This window comes from Pelodiscus sinensis, chromosome 28 (genome assembly GCF_052426305.1).
Source record: "Pelodiscus sinensis isolate ZL-2025 chromosome 28, ASM5242630v1, whole genome shotgun sequence".
Lineage (NCBI taxonomy): Eukaryota > Metazoa > Chordata > Testudines > Trionychidae > Pelodiscus > Pelodiscus sinensis.
This window is the reverse complement of record NC_143079.1, coordinates 18,646,816-18,665,282: the sequence shown is the minus strand read 5'-3', so window position 1 is coordinate 18,665,282 and position 18,467 is coordinate 18,646,816. Positions and strand designations below refer to the sequence as shown.

General features: G+C 57.4%; 1 protein-coding gene, 1 non-coding gene and 1 pseudogene across 3 annotated transcripts in view; 2 read left to right on the top strand and 1 right to left on the bottom strand.

Annotated features, from left to right (window-relative positions):
- Positions 1-18,467, top strand: part of LOC142824071 (uncharacterized) — a 144,051-nt gene that overhangs the window by 97,997 nt on the left and 27,587 nt on the right.
- LOC102463362 (zinc finger protein RFP-like) lies at positions 307-11,266 on the top strand (annotated as a pseudogene). The gene is made up of 8 exons (XR_016348003.1): positions 307-1,959; positions 2,244-2,339; positions 2,841-3,071; positions 3,430-3,452; positions 5,121-5,233; positions 5,970-5,990; positions 6,272-6,298; positions 9,472-11,266. The product of XR_016348003.1 is annotated as a zinc finger protein RFP-like (transcript).
- On the bottom strand, positions 14,519-14,592 carry TRNAI-AAU (transfer RNA isoleucine (anticodon AAU)). Its single transcript has one exon. It is a non-coding gene; the product is annotated as a tRNA-Ile (tRNA).

Below are 18,467 nucleotides of genomic sequence, written 5' to 3'. Positions count from 1 at the left end.
GGGGCCCCCAAAGCGGGTCACAGCCCGTGTCGGGGGGGGGGGACAGAGCGACTCTGAGGACGGGCAAGGGGGGGGCGGACAGAAAAGGGCGAACGGGAGGGGGGGAGTCGGATCAAAACGGAGTGAATCGCTGGGAAGCCAAATCCCCCCCCATGCCTGGCCCAGCCTCTGAACTAGGAGGGCGCCCTGGGGGGGGACATAGTCACAGGAGCAGAGTGGGGGGATGGAGCCAGAAGACTACAGGGCAGTTGGGGGAACAGCAGCTGGGAGGGGCAGAGTGGGGCTGAGTCTCAGTGGGGGGGTGGCTCTGCCCTGGACCCCAGTGACCCAGTTGTGTCCTGTCACTGGCACAGACACAGTTCGCCTGGGGCAGCCACCCACCCTCTTGGGATCATTGGTCCTAAGCTTGTGGGGCTTGAGGGGAGGGGAACGTGAGGGATTGGGGCAAGCACCCTGGGTCCTGCCCTGGGAAATGGGGCAATGAAACAGAAACCAGCCTCCTGGGGTGGTGGTGGCCCTTATCACTGCCATTCTCCACCTCATCTGGGACAGTAAAACAGCCTGTTGGGGGTGGCCAGCCCTGACTTAGTAGCTGGGGGACACTGGTCCCCAAATGAGTCCAGGCTCTGACAATTATTAATGACGGGGTGAGTCATATGCCTCAGCAGCATGTTACTTTTATTGGGTGCAAAGGGGAACAGAGTTTGATTGTAAAACATGAGGGATAAATGGGAGGGTTAATCCTTCCACCCTTTAGCCCCCCTAATGAGGAGCATGACTCAGGGCAATAGCTTCTCTCCTGAAAGGGGACGATGCTGCAATTAAACCTGTGAGGAAAACCCCCAAACCTGAGAGGATTTTCTCTCAGTAACTGACAATGGCCACAGGGCCCCTTGATGATACTGAGCAAAACCCCATTGCATCCGGTGGAGATTTAACACACCTAAGCACAGCAGGAGCAAGGGATTTGCGTAGACACGCCAGAGTCCCTCCCCAGTCCCAGCTTACTGTAAGGAACACAGTCATTCAGTTCCTGCCTACGCCTATAAACGAGAGCTGCACCAGTTTCTGGGTGCCTTAAGAAACACCTGGCCCTGTAGCATCTGAGAGACTAGCAAAAAATCTGGAGAGTATCATGAGCTTCCATGGCACAACCCACTGCCTCAGACAACAAACACAGAGCAGTGGGCGGTCCCCATGAAAACTCGTTTTTTAAGTTTCTTTTAGTTACAGACTAACATGGCTCCCCCTGAGCCTTTTAAACAGGCAAGATTCTGTGTGTCTGTAACTGCCTGGGAGTTTTCTTAGGTAGCTTGGTGCTTGTCTGGGGCATTTCTGGGGCTCTGACTTCTCTGGCGGGTTTTTTTCTTTTTTTCTTCTTTTTCTTTCTTCATTTCAGTCCAGCGAGTGTGATTGGCTCTCAGTTGTACAACCTGCTTAAAAAAAAAAAAAAAAAAAAAAAAAAAAAGCTTGAACAGGCTACACTGCTTCCTTACCCTCAGAAAGCAAAACTAACCTGCAGGGCAGGGTTGCGGAGGGGCCATGGCTGCTGGGGACCTGGCCGGGAGCTTCCAGGATGAGGCGACGTGTCCCATCTGCCTGGAGTATTTCACAGATCCGGTGTCTATCAAGTGTGGGCACAACTTCTGCCAGGCCTGCCTCAGCCAGTGCTGGGGGGAGTCGGAGCCCAAGTTCTCCTGCCCCCAGTACAGAGAGACCATCCTGCAGAGACACCTGCACCCCAACTACCAGCTGGGCAACCTGGTGGAGCTGGTGAAACGCCTGCGGCTCCCGGTGGGGCCAGCGCCCAAGGGGCAGCCAGGGTGCGAGAGACACCAGGAGTCCCTGAAGCTCTTCTGCCAGGAGGATCAAGCCCCCATCTGTGTGATCTGCAGAGAGTCCCGGGCTCACCGTGCACACACAGCAGTGCCCATCGAGGAGGCTGCCCAGGAATATAAGGTAGGGACCAGGCTCTGCAGGGCAGGGAGTTACAGGGGCAGTTTCTCTGCAGTGACAGAGTCCCCTGCGTGTGTCTGCCCTGCCCTGGGTAGAGCCAGGGGCCTGCCTGGGAACTGCATCCAGCCACATGAAACTGGGCCAGGCCCAGCAGCGCTGCTGGGGAGTTACCGTGGGCTGGAGGGGGGGGGGCTGCTCCCCCAGCCTCACTGCTCCGTGGCGCTGTTCTCACTGGGCACGAGCCAATGGCCCCAAGCAGCCCCCAGAGCCTCTGTCTGTGTTTGCAGGAGCAAATCCTGAGCCGCCTGCAGCGTCTGCGGGAGGAGAGAGACGCGCTCCGGGGCCTGGAATCCGACTGGGCCAAGGAGAGCGAGAGGCTCCTGGTAGGTGCCTGGCCCTGCCCAGCCGCTTTGCATGGGATGTGAGGGGGTGTCAGGCTCCTGGGGGAAGCTGGTGTTAGTTCCCACTGGGGTCAGTGGGTTCACCTCAGGCTGCCCGCAAGCAGCCTCTGGCTCTGCTTCTCTCCCGCGGGGGGCAGGGGTGAGGCCTGTCAAACTGCTGCATGTGCCCAGCTGTGGCAGGGTCAGGCTGAGGGGAGATCTGTGCTGACCCCCAGGTGTGAGTGTCAGACACCCCAGGGATGCCAGCGGCTGGTTTGGGCCCCATTTCCCAAGGCCTGGGCTGCACCTCAGTCTGTTGGTGCAGTGATGGGGGTTGGGGTGATTTTCGGTGACACTTTTACCCTGGGACAAGCCCTGGGACAGATCCAGCCGACCTGGCAAAGACACAGAGTGAAACGCTCCCTGCAGCCCGGACAAGGCCCTGCCACTTCCCACGGCCCCACTCACCCGTGTTCCGGCCCCGCCCACTCTGTGCCCCCCCAGAGGCAGACGGACATGGAGCGACAGCTGGTGGGCTGGGAGTGCAAGCGGCTGCGGCAGTTCCTGGTGGAGCGAGAGCGCCTCCTGCTGGCCCGGCTGGGGGAGCTGGACGAGGAGATTGGGAGGAGGAGGGAGGAACACGCCGCCCGCCTGGGCGAGGAGATTTCCCAGCTCAGCGCCCTGATCTCGGAGCTGGAGAAGACGTGTCGGCAGCCGGCGCTGGAATTGCTGCAGGTGAGACGGAGTCAGACGCACCCAGAGCCCAGCGCAGGGAGGGGACCCCCTGAGTCACTGGGGGCTCACAGGGTAACTCAGCGCAGGGAGCAGGGCCCGGGGTGGCTGCAGGGCCAGGGCCCCAGGGCTGCAGAGAGAGAGTTTGGCCCATTGGGAAGGCTGGTGAAAAGCTGCCCGCTCCCCCCTTCCCACACAAAGCAGCTGGTGAAAAGGGCTTGGCTCCCCCTAGCACAGCCCTTCAGTGGGTCTCTCACCTGGGGGAGCAACCTGTGGGGTAGGGGAGCAGTGTGGCTCCTCTGGGGCAAGGGGCCGGGCTGGGCCATGGGCACTGACTCTGCTCTGTTTCCTTCCCCTCTAGGGTGAGAGAAGCACTGTACGCAGGTAGGTCCAGGCTCCATCTGCCCCTCACCCCCCATCATGCTTGGAGCAGGCTCAGAGCCCAGCAGTGAATCCAGCCCCAGCCCCCCACCATGGGCCTGTCTCACCCTCTGAACCCTGCCCCCTCCGTACCCACCACCCTGGGACCTCTGCTGCTGTGCGGGTGTGAGCCACCCTGGGAGGAGACTGCCCCACAGCCTGGGATGGAGAAGCCTCCGTGGGACCGGGCTGTCTCAGGGGAATATTAATAGGGCTGAGGCTGGTCACCCCAAGGGCCAAGCTTTGGCCTGGCCCATGGGGAAAGAGCCGAGTGTCCCAGGCAAGGCCCTAGGGAGGCAGTGTCCCCGTCCCAGAGCCCCCACCCCCAGCGAGTGACAAGGCCCCTGGGAGCTGAGCGGAGAAGCTGAGGAGCAGCTGGGCCTGGAGAACGGGCCCCTCTCAGCCCTGGGAGCAGCCCAGCCAGGCCCCAATGGGGCACATGGGCCAGGCCGGGTGTGCGGGAGCCGGACTGGGTGCTGCCCAGGCTGTTTTCCCTCTGGCTGGAGAGAGGCCCCAGGCTCGGCCCAGCAGGTTGTACTGGCAGGAAACTCCCTGGGCAGCTGAGGTCACTTGGTCCCGGGGCCCAGCTCCCACCCGCTCCCCTGAATGACTTTAGGGTTGCCAGATGGTTTTGACAAAAATACCAGACACACTTGATCTCAGATGGGGGAGGGGAACCAGCCACAGGAGGAGCGGGGCTGGCAGGAGAGATTGGGGGGGGGGGCGGGGAACCGGCAGGTGGGGAGCAGGGCTGGTCAGGAGGGGGTCATGGGAAGTGGGGCTGACCAGGAGAAATCAGGGAGGAGGGGGGAACCAGCTAATTGGAAGCAGGTCGCGGGGAGTGGGGCTAGCCTGGGTGCACGCAGATCCCGGGGCACTGCCTGTCCCATGCATTGTCCCAGCCCTGCTCTTCCTCCCCCCCCCCCTGTGTAGTTGTGTACTGCCTGGCTGGTGGGCATGCTCATGCTGTGTGAGTACACAACTACGTACTGATACTCATGAAAATAAGAAAACTTACTTAATTAGAAAATACCAGACATTGATGTGTCTGGTATTTTCTCAATTTGTTTCTGTGACGTAGTGGGGGTACCTGGCTGGTTTCTATGCTGCTGGCTCTGGGGTAACCCCCACTGGCTGCCGTGGGTACCACGACCCAGCAAAACAGGATGAGTCACTATGCAAACCAGTGGCCAGACACCCCCCCATGGAGAGGAACAAAGGAAGGTGGAATGCTGCCCTGGCTGGGGGGCAGGGCTGGAAGAGGGTTAGTTAGTTGCTGGCTGTCTGGGAGCATGGAGGAGACAGCCTAGGGCAAGGGGCTGGAGTTTAGGGGCCCAGTCTCCCCCATCTCAAGGGGGCCTGAGGCATCCTAGCCCAGCTCTGTGACCTGATTACATTTGTGCTGTGCTGTATCCTGGAGAGGCAATAAACTTCCTCTATTCCACCGGCTGGTGCAGTCTGTTTGTGCCATTTCGGGGTGCAGGAGACGGGGGACCCCCAACGCGCCGTCACAGTTTCCCAAAGAAAAAGCTCAAATACTGGACTGTCCAGTTCAAAATTGGACACCTGGCAACCCTGTCTGGCTTTGATGGGCTCAGGCAGGAGGCCAATAACATCCTCATATCTCTGCAGGGGTGAGGAGGTGATGTCACCGCATCCGGCGCCCAAGTGCTCGGAGCTGGAGCAGAGAATCCGGGACTTCCCAGGAGAGAACAGTCTCCAGGGGGCCGTGACGGGATTTCTGGGTACGGGGCGGCGCTGCTGGGGGCTCCTCTCTCACTGTATGGGGGTGTGGGGAGGGGTGTGGAAAGGCCCGGCTGGGTCCCTGAGATCCCAGGGTCTGCTCCTGGAGGGCTGGTGGGTTCCTGAGCCCAGGCCAGGGTTGGGGGGTGCTCTGTGAAAAACGGCAGGATCCCAGCAGGATGTGGATGGTGGAGAGGAGGCGCGAGGAGTGAAAGTGCCTCTCCCACTGCCCCAGTCCCCGGGGCCGCCCCCTCCTGCTGCCAAGCAGAGGGTCCCCCAGCCCAGCCTGCACAGGCCGAGGGGCAAGGGGAGCTGGTTGCTGTGGGAGATGTTGTCACAGACTCAGGGCCCGAGTCCCAGCTTCCTGGATGTTCATGATGCCTCCCTGTCTGATGCCAGCCGCACGCCTGGGCCCGGTGTCTGAACCCCTTGGGCCAGAAGCTCAGAGCTGGGCAGGTGCCCGGTGAGTCACACAGGTGTCTGGCGGGACTTTCAGAAGCCCCTGAGCAGCTGGGCCCCTAACTTCCACTAGAGCCCATAGGAGTTGGGCACCTCCCCTGTGCGAGTGCGGGTGAAATCCCAGGGGCCTCTCTGCATGGCTGAGGGGAGAAACACCTGAGAAACTGGTTCCCGGGCCTGATTTCCCAGGGCACATCTGGCAGCATGGGGCAGAGCTGGGCCGCGAGCCCTGGGCACTGCCCCCCCCCCCCAGTGACGGGTTTTTCTCTTCCCTTCCAGGGGCGCTGGCTGTGGAGAGAGGTGAGGATCCCGGGGCGCTGCCCTAGGGCCAGGCACGGCAGCTGTTGAGAGCCTGTTGAGAGCCTGGGCGGGCGCGAGGAGATTGGCGCAGGGGAAAGCCCAGGCGGGAGGGGTGGGCCAAGCAGCCGAGGGATGTCGGAGGCAGTGGGGAGCTGGGGCAGAGCCCACGGTGGTAGGAGGGGCCCGGACATCCCTGCTCCCGCTGTGTGGGTGGAGCGGGGGAGGGGGGAGCTCTGCAGTGGGAATTCTCACCTCTCTCTCTCTCTCTCTGCTTGTTCCAGGATTCAGGCGAGCCCGAGAATTCGCAGGTAACTGGCCTTGCTCTGGTGTCGGTGACTCCAGCTCCCACTCTCAGGAGAGACTGGCTCTCTGCAGCTCCCCCCCCCCCCCCACGCTGTGCCATTGCTGCAGGCCTGGGAGATGGCCCGGCCCTTGGCAGAGCAGTAACCCCCAGATCCTTGGGCCCACCCCTTTGCAGGGACCCTAGAGGCAGGGGCTGGGAGCCAGGGGGCCTCTCACACCCTGCTGGCAAAGCTGGAGCCCGGGGAGTGGCTGGGGGGTGTAATGGAGTCAGATTGTGACTCCAGAGCTAAGGCCGGGAGACGCTTCCCACCTGAATCCTGCTCATCCACCCTTGGCCTGGGACCGGAAACTGCTTCCTGGCAGGGTCCCCTCGGTCCAATATGACTGGTGTTTCATAAACATTCATTCTAAACATTTAAACTGGGCCTGTGGGCTAGCAAACCTTGGGCCACCCGCCCTCTTCTCACCAGCACCCGGCAGCTCCACCCCTGCTCCCCAGTCACTGGGAGCGGCCAGTGCTTAACGTAGTATGGAAGAGGTGCCAAGTGGGGCACATTTTTTACTTTACTAAGTTATGTTCAGGGCCCAGAGGTGCCAGGGCTGGAAACTGCCAGGCCCAGAGGTCTCAGAGGGGACCATGTTAGTCTGTACCTTAAAAAAAATAAAAAAACGAGTGCTCCTGTGGCACCTGAGAAACCAGCAAAAGAAAATATTAGTCTATAGGATCAGGGGTGGCCCGTGAGCCTAGGCAAACAAGGCAGTTGCCTAGGGCGCCCCATGATTACGTCATGGCCTTGCAGGCGGGGGCGCCGATTGCGCCTTCCACCTGGGGTGCCAGCTGCCGCAGCCGGCCTCAGGTCCCAGCATTTCATGACTCCACATTGCACCTCCGTGGTTTGTGCCTAGCCCCAGGCAGAACGGATCCCGGGCAGCCCAGCTCTGTGGGCTGGGCCCTCAGGCAGGGCAGGCGTGTCCCTGGCAATACAAGCTGGCTGCGTCTAGACTGGCAACTTGCCAGCTGTCTACACTGGCCACTTGAATTTCTGCAGAAACACTGATGATCTCATGTAAGATTGTCAGTGTTCTTGCGGAAATACTGTGCTGCTCCCGTTCGAGCAAAAGCCCTCTTGTGCAAATGCCCATCTGCTCCTCCTCTGCCCCCTGCCTTTAACCCCTTCCCCGGTGCCTCTCTAGCCCCCTGGCACCCACCCTTCCCTTCCCACCCACTGAGGATCAAACCTGCCACCACCACCCCCATCTGCCCTGGTGCCTTCCCCATCCCTGTCCCCCAGCATTTGTCTCTCCCCCACTCTGCCCCTTGGTGTCTTTCCTTTTCTCATTCTGCCCTGCCCCCCTCTCTTCAGCACAAACCCCTTTCCCTTCCCCACCCTCACCCCTGCTGCTTGCCCTCTCCCCTCACACTCCCTCCACCTTCCCCTTAGTTCTCCCCTGCCCCTTGCCCTTTGACCCCCTGACCCTGAACTCCTCATCCCCCTCTAGCCCCTGGTACCAGCCCCTCTGGTCACCTCTCCTCTGCCTCCCTGAGGCCCCTCTCTGCCTTCACCTCCGTCAGAACCACAGAACTGGCAGGGACCTCGAGAGTCATCGAGTCCAGTCCCCTGCCCTCACGGCAGGACCAAGCACCATCCAGACCATCCCTGACAGGTGTGTGTCCAACCCGCTCTTCAATATCTCCAGGGATGGAGACTCCACAACCCCCCAGGCAGCTTATTCCAGTGTCTCACCACCCGGACAGGCAGAAAGTTTTTCCTAGTGTCCAACCTAAACCTCCCTTGCTGCAGTTTAAGCCCCTTGCTGCTTGTCCTGTCCTCAGAGGCCAAGGGGAACAGTTTTTCTCCCTCCTCCTTGTGACACCCTTTTAGATACTTGAAAACCGCTCTCATGTCCCCTCTCAGCCTTCTCCTTTCCAGACTAAACAAGCCCAATTCCTCCAGTCTTCCCTCCTCTCTCATGTTCTCTAGACCTTGTATCATTCTTATTCCTATTCTCTGGACCTTCTCCAATTTCTCCACCTCTCCTGAAATGTGGGGCCCAGAACTTGACACCGTTGTCAAACTGAGGCCTGATCAGCAGAGAGGAGAGCAGGGGACGACTCCTTGTCTGCATCTAGACTGGCATGATTTTCCAGAAATGATTTTAACGGAAAAGTTTTCCGTTAAAAGCATTTTCGGGACAGAGCTTCTAGATTGGCACGGACGCTTTTCCGCAAAAGCACTTTTTGCAGAAAAGCGTCCGTAGCCAATCTAGACGCGCTTTTCCGCAAAAAAGCCCCAATGGCCATTTTCGCAGTCAGGGCTTTTTTGCAGAAAACAAATCTGAGCTGTCTACACTGGTCCTTTTGCGCAAAAGGAGTTTTGCCCAAACGGGAGCAGCACAGTATTTACGCAAGAACATTGACTATCTTACATGAAATCGTCAGTGCTTTTGTGGAAATTCAAGTGGCCAGTGTAGACAGCTGGCAAGTTTTTCCGGAAAAGCAGCTGATTTTCTGGAAAAACTGGCCAGTCTAGACACAGCCCTTGTGTCTTGCTCACAGCACTCCTGGGAATCTGCCTCCCTGGTGCCTGCTCTTCCTTTTGCCCCTCTGCCTGCCTGGTGTCTCCTACCTGGGCCCCTCTTTGGGTCCTGTGGTGTAGGCCCCACCCCATCTCTGCCACACTGGTGCCCACATATCATCACCCCTCTGCCTTCCTTGGGCCTCCCCTTCCCCACACCCCTCTGTCTGTTCACCTGTGACCCTCTTCCCCCTGGTGTCCACCCCTCCCTCTGCCCTCCTTGCCATCTGCCCCTCCACCCAGCCCCCCAGGGGACTGCCCCTTCCCTCACCCCTCTGTCCCCTTGTGCCTGCTCCTCTTGCCCCACATTTGCCCTATGGTGGCTCCCTCCCCTCCACCCCTCTCCCTCTGCCCCATCATCTGCCCCTCCCCTTTCCTCTCCCAGCATTACCCTGCCCCTCCCCACACTGACAGCTTGCCACTCCTCCCCCACTACTCCTGCCCTTTTCCTGCTCTTTGTCTCCTCACCAGCAGAGGGGCCCTGACTCCCCTCAGGCAATAACACCCCTCTGCACAGCAATTAACGGGGGGCAGGTTAATTTCCTGCTGACCCCAGGGACCCGCCCCTGCCCCTGGCCCTGACTCTGAGACTCTCTCCCCAGTGGACGTGACACTGGATCCAGACACGGCTCATCCCAACCTCGTCCTGTCTGAGGATCGGAAACGTGTGAGACTCGGAGACACGCGCCAGGATCTGCCCGACACACCGGAGAGATTTGACCCTTGTCCCTGTGTGCTGGGCGCCGAGGGGTTCACGGGTGGGAGGCATTACTGGGAGGTGGAGGTGGGAGACAAGACTGACTGGGACCTGGGTGTCTGCAGGGAATCTGTGAGCAGGAAGGGGAAGGTCACACTCACAACCAAACAAGGATACTGGGCCGTGTGGCTGAGGAGTGGGGATAAATACACAGTCTCTACCTCCCCTTGAACCCCCCTCCCCGTGAGCGCCAGGCCCAGCCGGGTGGGGATTTTCCTGGACTACGAGGCGGGCGAGGTCTCATTTTACAATGTGACTGACGGGTCCCATCTCTTCACCTTCACCGGCACCTTCTCCGGGACGCTCTGTCCGTATTTCTGTCCTGGTTACGATGAGACTCCCCTGACCATCTGCCCGGTGCCGGCCTAGGCCGGAGGGAATCCCTGCCCCTGACGGTTATTGCAGGTACCTGGACATTTTGTGCCAACCGGTCACTGCCCCTTTCCCTTTGTAACTGGATCCTCCAGTGAAAAACCAGACACCTGGCAGCTGGGTGAATGGAACCCTCTGGCTGGAAGGATCCCAGTCCGATTTTCGTCCCTGCCCCTGGGTTTGCTCCACCCCAGCACAGGGTGATGCTGGTGTAAGCAGGGTCAGGGTAAGCTCTACTCTGACATCTGGTGGTGAACTGTAGCGAGTGGTGCAAAGAGACTTCAGGGGCTGATCTCATTTGCATAGATACGTCCAATTTGCATAGACACACCCACCATGACTGAGAGGCTGGGGGTAGATTTTGTACTTGGTGGTGGTGTGGCCTTGTCTGAGTGCCGAAACAGCACTGATTGTATCTTTCTCTCTCTACTATGGAGTATCAGAACTAATTTGGATTCTATTAGGTGTCTAGTTGTGAGCTGAAGAGTTGACTTCACTGTAAGCTACTGGAGCACTGGCACTGAGGCTCCTCTATTATGAGCTGAACTTATTGAAATCACTGGCTATTTCTACAATGACACGATTTTCTGGAGATGCTTTTAATGGAAAAGTTTTCCGTTAAAAGCATTTTTGGAAAAGCATGTCTAGATTGGCAAGATGCTTTTCTGCAAAAGCGCTTTTTGCGGAAAAGCGTCTGTGGCCAATCTAGATGTGCTTTTCCACATAAAAGCCCTGATTGCCATTTTTGCAGAAAACAAATCTCTGTTGTCTACATTGGCCCTTTTGTGCAAAAGCTTTTTGGGAAAAAGACTTTTACCCGAACAGGAGCAGCATAGTATTTCCACAAAAGCACTGACAATCTTACATGAGATCGTCAGTGCTTTTACGGAAATTCAAGTAGCCAGTGTAGACAACTGGCAAGTTCTTCCGCAAAACTGCTTTTGCGGAAAAACTTGCCAGTCTAGACACAGCCAGGCTGTGTCTACATTGGCACCCGTTTCTGGAAAAGGGATGCTAATGAGACCAGTCGGAATTTCAAATCCGTGGAGGATTTAAATATCCCCCGCGGCATTTGCATTTATATGGCTTCTGCTTTTTTCCGGCTTGGGGTTAAGCCGGAGAAAAGCGCCAGTCTGGACGCGATTTTCTGGAAAATAAACCCTTTTCCGGAAGATCCCTTATTCCTACTTGAAAGTAAAAAGAAAACTGGGGATTACCCCCAACACTGGAGAAGGTGGGCATTGATCCCACTGCCTCTCTTATGCAAAGCAAGCGCTCTGCCACTTGAGTTAATTCCCCTGCTATGGTAGAGCCACCCTTCTTGGAGGCTCTTCCTTTCTCCACAGAGACGTCTGCCTTCTAGGTCAGTTAGTCGTGGGAAAGGAGAAGGCTCCAAAAAGGCCTCAAAGGCAACTCTCAAGGAGACTCCCTGCAGCAAAGCCATGGGGGGGGCTCTGAGATGGCCCCTGCCCTGCAGCCTGTCCCACCTGGCCATTGTCATGGACTCTCTGTGAGGTCATCACCTCCCAACCTCCTTTAGCCAATAAGCCGAGGGGCTGCGAAAGGCCCTTGTGATGTCACTGCCACACCCACCCCTGCCCTCCAGGGCTAATGTCCTGCCCCAGGCAGCCCCTTTGCCTGGCTGAGCTGCTCCCAGGGGTGAAAGTGACACATTTCTTACAGGGATTGTTCTATTGGGCACCACCCCTTGGGCAGGAGGAGGCTCAAGGCAGGAAGTTGGGGGAGGGGTTGTGATAGGACAGTACCTGTAAGAAATTAAAATGTGGAGTGTGGGTGATTCAGGGCAGGGATTTGGGGAGTGTGTGAGAGTGGGGGGGGGCCTCAGGACAGGAGTGAGGATGTGGGAGGGTAGAGAAGTCAGGGCACAGGATTAGGGATGGGGAGGCTTGGGGCTGGGACTGTGTATCAAGGGGATCAATGGGACTAGAATCTCAGCTCCCTCTGCTCTGGGCTCCCTGAGGCCCTTTAACACACAAGGGCTTTCTCTGTAGCGTGATGGGGAGAGGAAATCCTGAGCCAGTGACACAGACTGACCTGGGTGCAGGTGAATGAGGGGGGTTTCAGTGAAGCTGCATGTGAATGGATCCATCTAGTAACCCCTGCCAGCCACCCGCACAGGGGGAGGGGACTTGAGCCAAGGAAGTGAAGGGGGTTAATCAGATGGACGGGAGTTTCCAGTGCTGGGCTGTGGCGAAGATGGATGAGGGGATGTCACAGGGCACTAGCACAGCAAGGGGACCAGACAGGGCCCTGCTGCACCGAGAGACATGGCAAAGCCTGGGATTGAACCAGGGACCTTTAAATGTTTCATCTTAGGCTCCCCACACTGAGCTCCCCATAAACCCCTCTAGCTGGTTATTAACTGTCCGGGATGTCTGGCAGCCGTGTCACTAACATGATGCCGTCGTGCCCGGCCCAGGAAGGCGCGACTGGTGTTTCCTGCCACCTGCAGTTTGACTGGCTCCTTCCCCCCATTCCTGCCTTAGCTCCCGGGCTGACCTGGCAGCTGAAGTGGTCGGGGGCCCAGCAGCCTGGGCAGGGAGTCGGGTGGCCAGACCCTGGTGGCAAGAGTCTTGGTGCTACTTGTTTCCTTGCCCCCTCTGATGCCCTCACTCCCCACCCGCAGCCCCTGCTGCCTGCCTGGGTCCCTGTGCTGTGTCAGACGCTCAATGAGCCCTCCTGTTTCACACGGGCTGGGAGTGGCTCTGGGCGAGGGCACAGGGCTGTGTCATTCCCTGTGGGAGCGGGAGGCCCCCGGAGCCCAGAGCGAGTGGACTCCCCAAGGGGCGCACGGTGAGAGACAGGGGGCTGGCGGCTCAGGGAGGGGCGGTCCCAGGAGGCAGAGGGCACCTGTGACTCTCGGCTGGCAGCTGACACTCTGCTCCTCGCTTCCCTCCCGCTGCTTCACCTCCCAGGGCTTCTTTCTCCTTCCCTGTCCATAGCAGGCAGCTACACAAAGGCAGGTCACCAAACCAGACACCCCTGTGGCCAGCATGGCCTCTCAGGGTGCCCCCGCCTGCCCCGTGCTGAGAGCCAGGCCCAAGTTGGAAAGAGGCAGATGGGCCCATGTCAGCCAGTGGGTCTGCCCAGGAAGGGGGCAGGAAATGGCCAAGTAGCGAGTTCGGGTCTGAGGGGCAGGCAAAGCTCATCTTGCTCTGCAGGGCCACCAGCAACAGCATCTCTTGTGCACGGCTGTGGAGTAAAGCATCCCTGAGGGAGAAGTGGTGATGTCAGAGGAGACCCCATAGCGGCTGAAGTAGCTTAGTGGGGGGTGCATTAATGTGAAGCATTAAGAGCCCCCTGTTTCAATTCCAGTCCTTGGTGGAAATCTTTGCTTCTGTGTCTGAGCCCTTGTGTGGGTGCGTCTACACTGGGGTCTTATTTCTAGAAAAGTAGACACAGCAGAGTTGCGCATGAAACAGGGATTTAAATAGTACACACTTCATTTGCATACTCTCACCCATGCAGTGTTTTGAAAGTGAAAGGGCATCAGGGGCTGCTGCATTAATTCAAACCAAGCCCCGTGGTTCAAACTAACGTTACTCGTCATTTTTTGCCCTCTGAGCCTTCCCCCCCAGCACACACCAATCCCCCCCCCCAACACACCCTCTTCCCACTTTCCTCTCCCCCTCCCCTTGCTGGTAACTCAAACAGGACTTTTCCCTGTTGAAAGAACAAACTCTCTGGTTGAGGAATGTAGAACCGGGGAGGAGCTAGGGAAAGACCCTGGGAGGGGGAGGAGGCTGGGAGGAAGGGCTAAGGCTGGCACCTTCCTCTGGTGGTCCCACTGCCTCATGTCAGGGGCCTCAGCAGCGCTGGGGGGTGGCTCCAGGGGGAGAAGCTGGTTCAGGGGAACTTGAGCTGCTGGGCCACTGAAGCAGACCCCCAGCAGCAGCCTCTGTGCAGGGCTCACACGCTCCAGGCCTCCTGGTCATATTGAGTCTCCCCGTGTGGCTTGGGCTCCAGAGCCTGCCCCCCAGCTGGTGCCTTAAGGTAGCCACTGTAGAAGCAGGAATTTGGGCATCAGGCCCCCTGCTTTTGGGGACAGGAAGCCAGGCCCAGGCCCTTTTAGCCACTGGGGCTGTGCAGGCTGGAGCCTCCCCCTACCAGATCTCTGCCCTGCTTCCTGCAAAGCTCACATTTTTGCTTCGTTTTGCTTCCCTGTCCATAGCAGGCAGCTAAAGGAAGGGAAGCAAAATGCAGGACAATGTAGCACTTTAAAGACTAACAAGATGGTTTATTAGGTGATGAGCTTTCGTGGGCCAGACCCACTTCCTCAGATCAAATAGTGGAAGAAAATAGTCACAACCATATATACCAAAGGATACAATTAAAAAAAATGAACAAATATGAAAAGGACAAATCACATTGCAGAACAGAAGGGGGATGCGGGGGGGTGGGAAGGGGGAGGAAGGAAGGTAAGTGTCTGTGAATTGCTGATATTAAAGGTAGGGAGAGTGGGATTAAAGGAAGGGAAGTCACCAAACCAAACACCCCTGTGGCCAGCATGGGGCTTGAACCCATGACCTTGGCGTTATTAGCACCACGCTCTAACCAACTGAGCTAGCTGGCCTACGAAAGCACAGTTCACCACTGGCCCTTTCAAGAAAGGCACCTCAGGGAGCTGCAGGGACGTCTCTGCACCTGCCAATGGCTCTTCTCTGACAGGGCCACTGGCGACTCACTGTGACATGCGCTGGCTAGTCCAGCTGGTTTGAGGGTTGGTCAAGGTGGCTGGCGGCCGGCAGACCCAGGGCAAAGAGGCAGCCGGAATCTCTTGCTGCCAGCACCTTGCCTCCCAGCTTCTTCCCTGCCAGCAGCAGCCACAGCCCCTTTCGGCCACTGGGTCAGCCCGGGAAGGGGGGCAGGAATGGGGCCTCAGATTCCAGGGTTCTGAGTTCTGAGCACTGCCCATGACACCAACCACCCCTCAATCAACTGGGCCAAACTGGTGCCCAGTTCATGCCCACTAAGACCTGCTTTACTTGGTTTCTTTCCACCCAGAGCCCCCTTCTTCTCCTGGGCTGTGAGGAACATCCCTGGGATACTCTCATATCCCAGCACAGGGCCATCTCTCCAGTGACAGGAGACGGGGCTGGGCTTCTGACCTTCTCCTCTGACACCTCCCGTCAGTCAGCTCCATCACTCAGTGTGTGCCAGGGACCTGAGTGATTGTGCCCTTGAGTGGCATTCTTAGCCAGCCAATCAGCTTTGTGAGGAGGTTCATGGAGGCGGGGCAAAGAGCTCTCTTGTTAGGCCAGCAAGGAAGCAGCCAAGGCCCCACCCCCAGGGAGCCGGCTGGAGACCATGTGGAGGGAGAAGCTGCCTCTCCCCTGTGTAGCAGGCACTTTCCCAGGGGGCAACTCCCAGGGGGAGAGGAATAGCTGTTGCTCAAGAAGCCCTGTTTTCTGATGCAGTGTAGATGCTCTGCAAGTTTTTGAACAGCTGCTCTTGTGCAAAAAGCCTGCAGTGTATACGTATCCCTGCAGTGTAGACGCAGCCTGAGAGAGACGAGGAAAGGAAGTGGCCAGAGCATCCCCCCTGCAGTCTAGTACACAACAGGGTGGGTGTGTCTACACAGCACCCTCAGATCACAGTAAGCTGTGCAGTGTGACCGGCTGCCCGGGACCCCAGGGGAAGGTCTGTGGGGAGTTTCCAAGGCAACAACAACTACAAAGTTTCATAATCTACACTCATGTGAGTCAAGACACAGTGAGGTGGAGACTTGTAGCTGACCTATGCTCCACTTGGAGTACAAACGTTTAAGAAGAAGAAATCTGCAGAAGAGAAGAGTGAGGGGGAATTCGATAGCAGCCTTCAACTTCCTGAAGGGAAGATCCAAAGAGGATGGAGAGAGGCTGTTCTCAGTAGTGACAGATGGCAGAACAAGGAGCAATGGTCTCAAGTTGCAGTGGGGGAGGTCTAGGATGGATATTAGGAAAAATTATTACCTTAGGAGGGAGGTGAAGCACTGGGATGGGTTCCCTAGGGAGATGGTGGAATCTCCATCCCTAGAGATTTTTAAGTCTTGGCTTGACAAAACCCTGGCTAGGAAGATTTAACTGGGGTTGGTCCTGCTTTCGGCAGGTAGCTGGACTCAATGATCTCCTGAGGTCACTTCCGGCCCTATGAGTCTATGGTTCTAAAAGCTGAATTAAGCTACTTCGACTTCAGCTAGGCATTAATGCAATTAAAAAGTCCTGAAGCCTCCTACTTTCTGTCTCACTCAGGCCTCTCCCAGCAAAAGAACCTACGTCCCTGCAGCTTCACAGCCAGCCCAGGGCAATCTGTGAAGAGATTCGCTTTCTCCTCAACAACCCCTCCCCGACTGCAGACTCCACTGGGTTTGGCTCATTCACTTCCTGACAATTGTCACAGCCTAGGTCCAGATCCTGCCAAGACTTTGGCGTCAAAGTAACTTCACCTGCTTGGGTCCCTTTGACACGAGCAGGAGGTTCAGAGTTTGCGAACTCCTGGCTCTACCTGTGAGCCGTGGGGTCTGTGTGCTCAGCGTCTCTGCAGAGAGCAACACGGAGCTGGGTGCCTTTCTGTCTGTGTGTTGGCCATTTTGTGCTCTGTCAGTGCAATTACAAAGTGGCTTTTGGGACAAATAAGGTTCAATTAATCCACCTGAGTTTCTGGGACAGGAAGTGGGCACCATTCTCATCCCATAATTCAACAGAAGCTTCATCAAATTAGGAACCAAATGTCCATCAACGGTCTCTTTCTATGGCCTCAGATGCTTCGCTCACTCTCCCCTTCCCCATCCCTTCTAGGTACCTGTGAACTGCCTCAGAGTCTCTGACAGCGCAGTGGTTTTCTGGGAGAAACCCCTGACTTGTTCTTCCAGTTCAGTGTCAGACTGGAGCCTCCCAGTCTCCTTGTCCAGCTTCTCCAGCCAGGCCAGCAGGAGTCGCTCTTGTTCCTCCAGGAACTGCAGCAGCTGATGAAACTCGGCCACAATCTTCTGCCTCTCGGCTTGGGTCTGTTTCTACATGAAAATAGGGAAAGGGCTGGTCAGGGACATGGATGGAGCCCGGGGCCCTTTCATGGGGAGCTGAGTGCACAGCAGGGAGAACTTGGCAAACCCACAGATTTCTGACACTTAACGCCACCCTACGGGTACTAAGCTGAGGTGTCTCTGTTTCCCCTTTGTCCCCTGTGTCCCTCTGAAAGGGATGTTTCCATGTCTGACCCTGGCAGAGGATTTCTGGGAAAGCCACCAGGGCTGGACATTAACTCATCCCCTGCCATGTAAGTTCAGGGCCTGTCCACACCCAAGATCATGGAGAAACTAAGGATGCTAACTAGTGGTTAATTGTCTAGTCGAGTAGTCGATGGAATTTCCATCGACTTCTCGATTAGTCGATAGGCACTTCTGCATTCCTCCTGTTAAATGTAAAAGCTCCCGCTGGGGTTCTAGTACGTTTCAAAGGAGGAATGCAGAACTCCGTGTGCAGCCCAGGGCAGGTGGGAATCCCGCTGACTCCAGGCTGCAGGTGGGTGCCAGCTTTGAAATGCACAAGAGTCCCCAGTGAGAGTCAGAGTCCCCTGCTGACCCTGGGCTCCATGCTGCGCTGCTGCTTTGAAATGCCACGTGGAACGCAGGATCAGCTGGGGAGTCCCCAGCTGATCCCAGGCTCCACATGCGCAGAGACGCTGAGCTGGACCTGGAATCAGCTGTGCAGCACTGCCACTTTGAAACACCGAGCCAGGGATCAGCTCAGCAGTGCTGCCCCTTTGAACGGTGCCTTGGCGTTTCAAAGCAGCAGTGCCGCACAGCTGATCCCAGGCCCAGCTGTGCATCGCTGCCGCTTTCAAGTACCTCCTTTTCCCCCTCCACTTTGCTGCTCTATCTGCTGTCTACATGGCTCCTTTTTGCGCAAAAGCCTCTTGCTCAAAAGCAGATGCTAATTACTGATGCAAATGAAGCACAGCGATATTCCACACTGTGCTTCATTTGCATAAGCTTTTCTGGAAGAAGGCTACAGTGTAGCAGTAGCTGAGGGACACTGAGGCTGCAGCAGGACACCTGTGAGGGTGGGGGCAGGAGAGGGCGGCACCTCCATGCAGAATGATGTAGGTGGGGATGGTCTGAGTGAGGCAGGAACAGGCCCACAGAGACCAATGCAGGTGGGTGAGGCCAGGCAGGCAGGCGTGGGCATATCCTGTGCTCTGCGGATGGGTCTGTGACTCCCTTAATTAAACAGGTTGATTTCTGTTCAGGATGGCTGGGGTTTGCCCTGCAGTGGTAATACCCTCTGGGCAGGTACCCACTGCCCCAGTGCCTGGTACAGCTCCTGGCAGCAGTGCATCCTGGGAGATTCCCAAAGGCTGCCTGGCACAGCTCAGAGTCGCACTGGGCAGCTCCAGCGTGGGGGTAGTTTTGCTCCAACCCAGTCTGCTCCCAATGGTGTCTGGCGTGGCCCTGCGCTGCCTGGAGCCCTG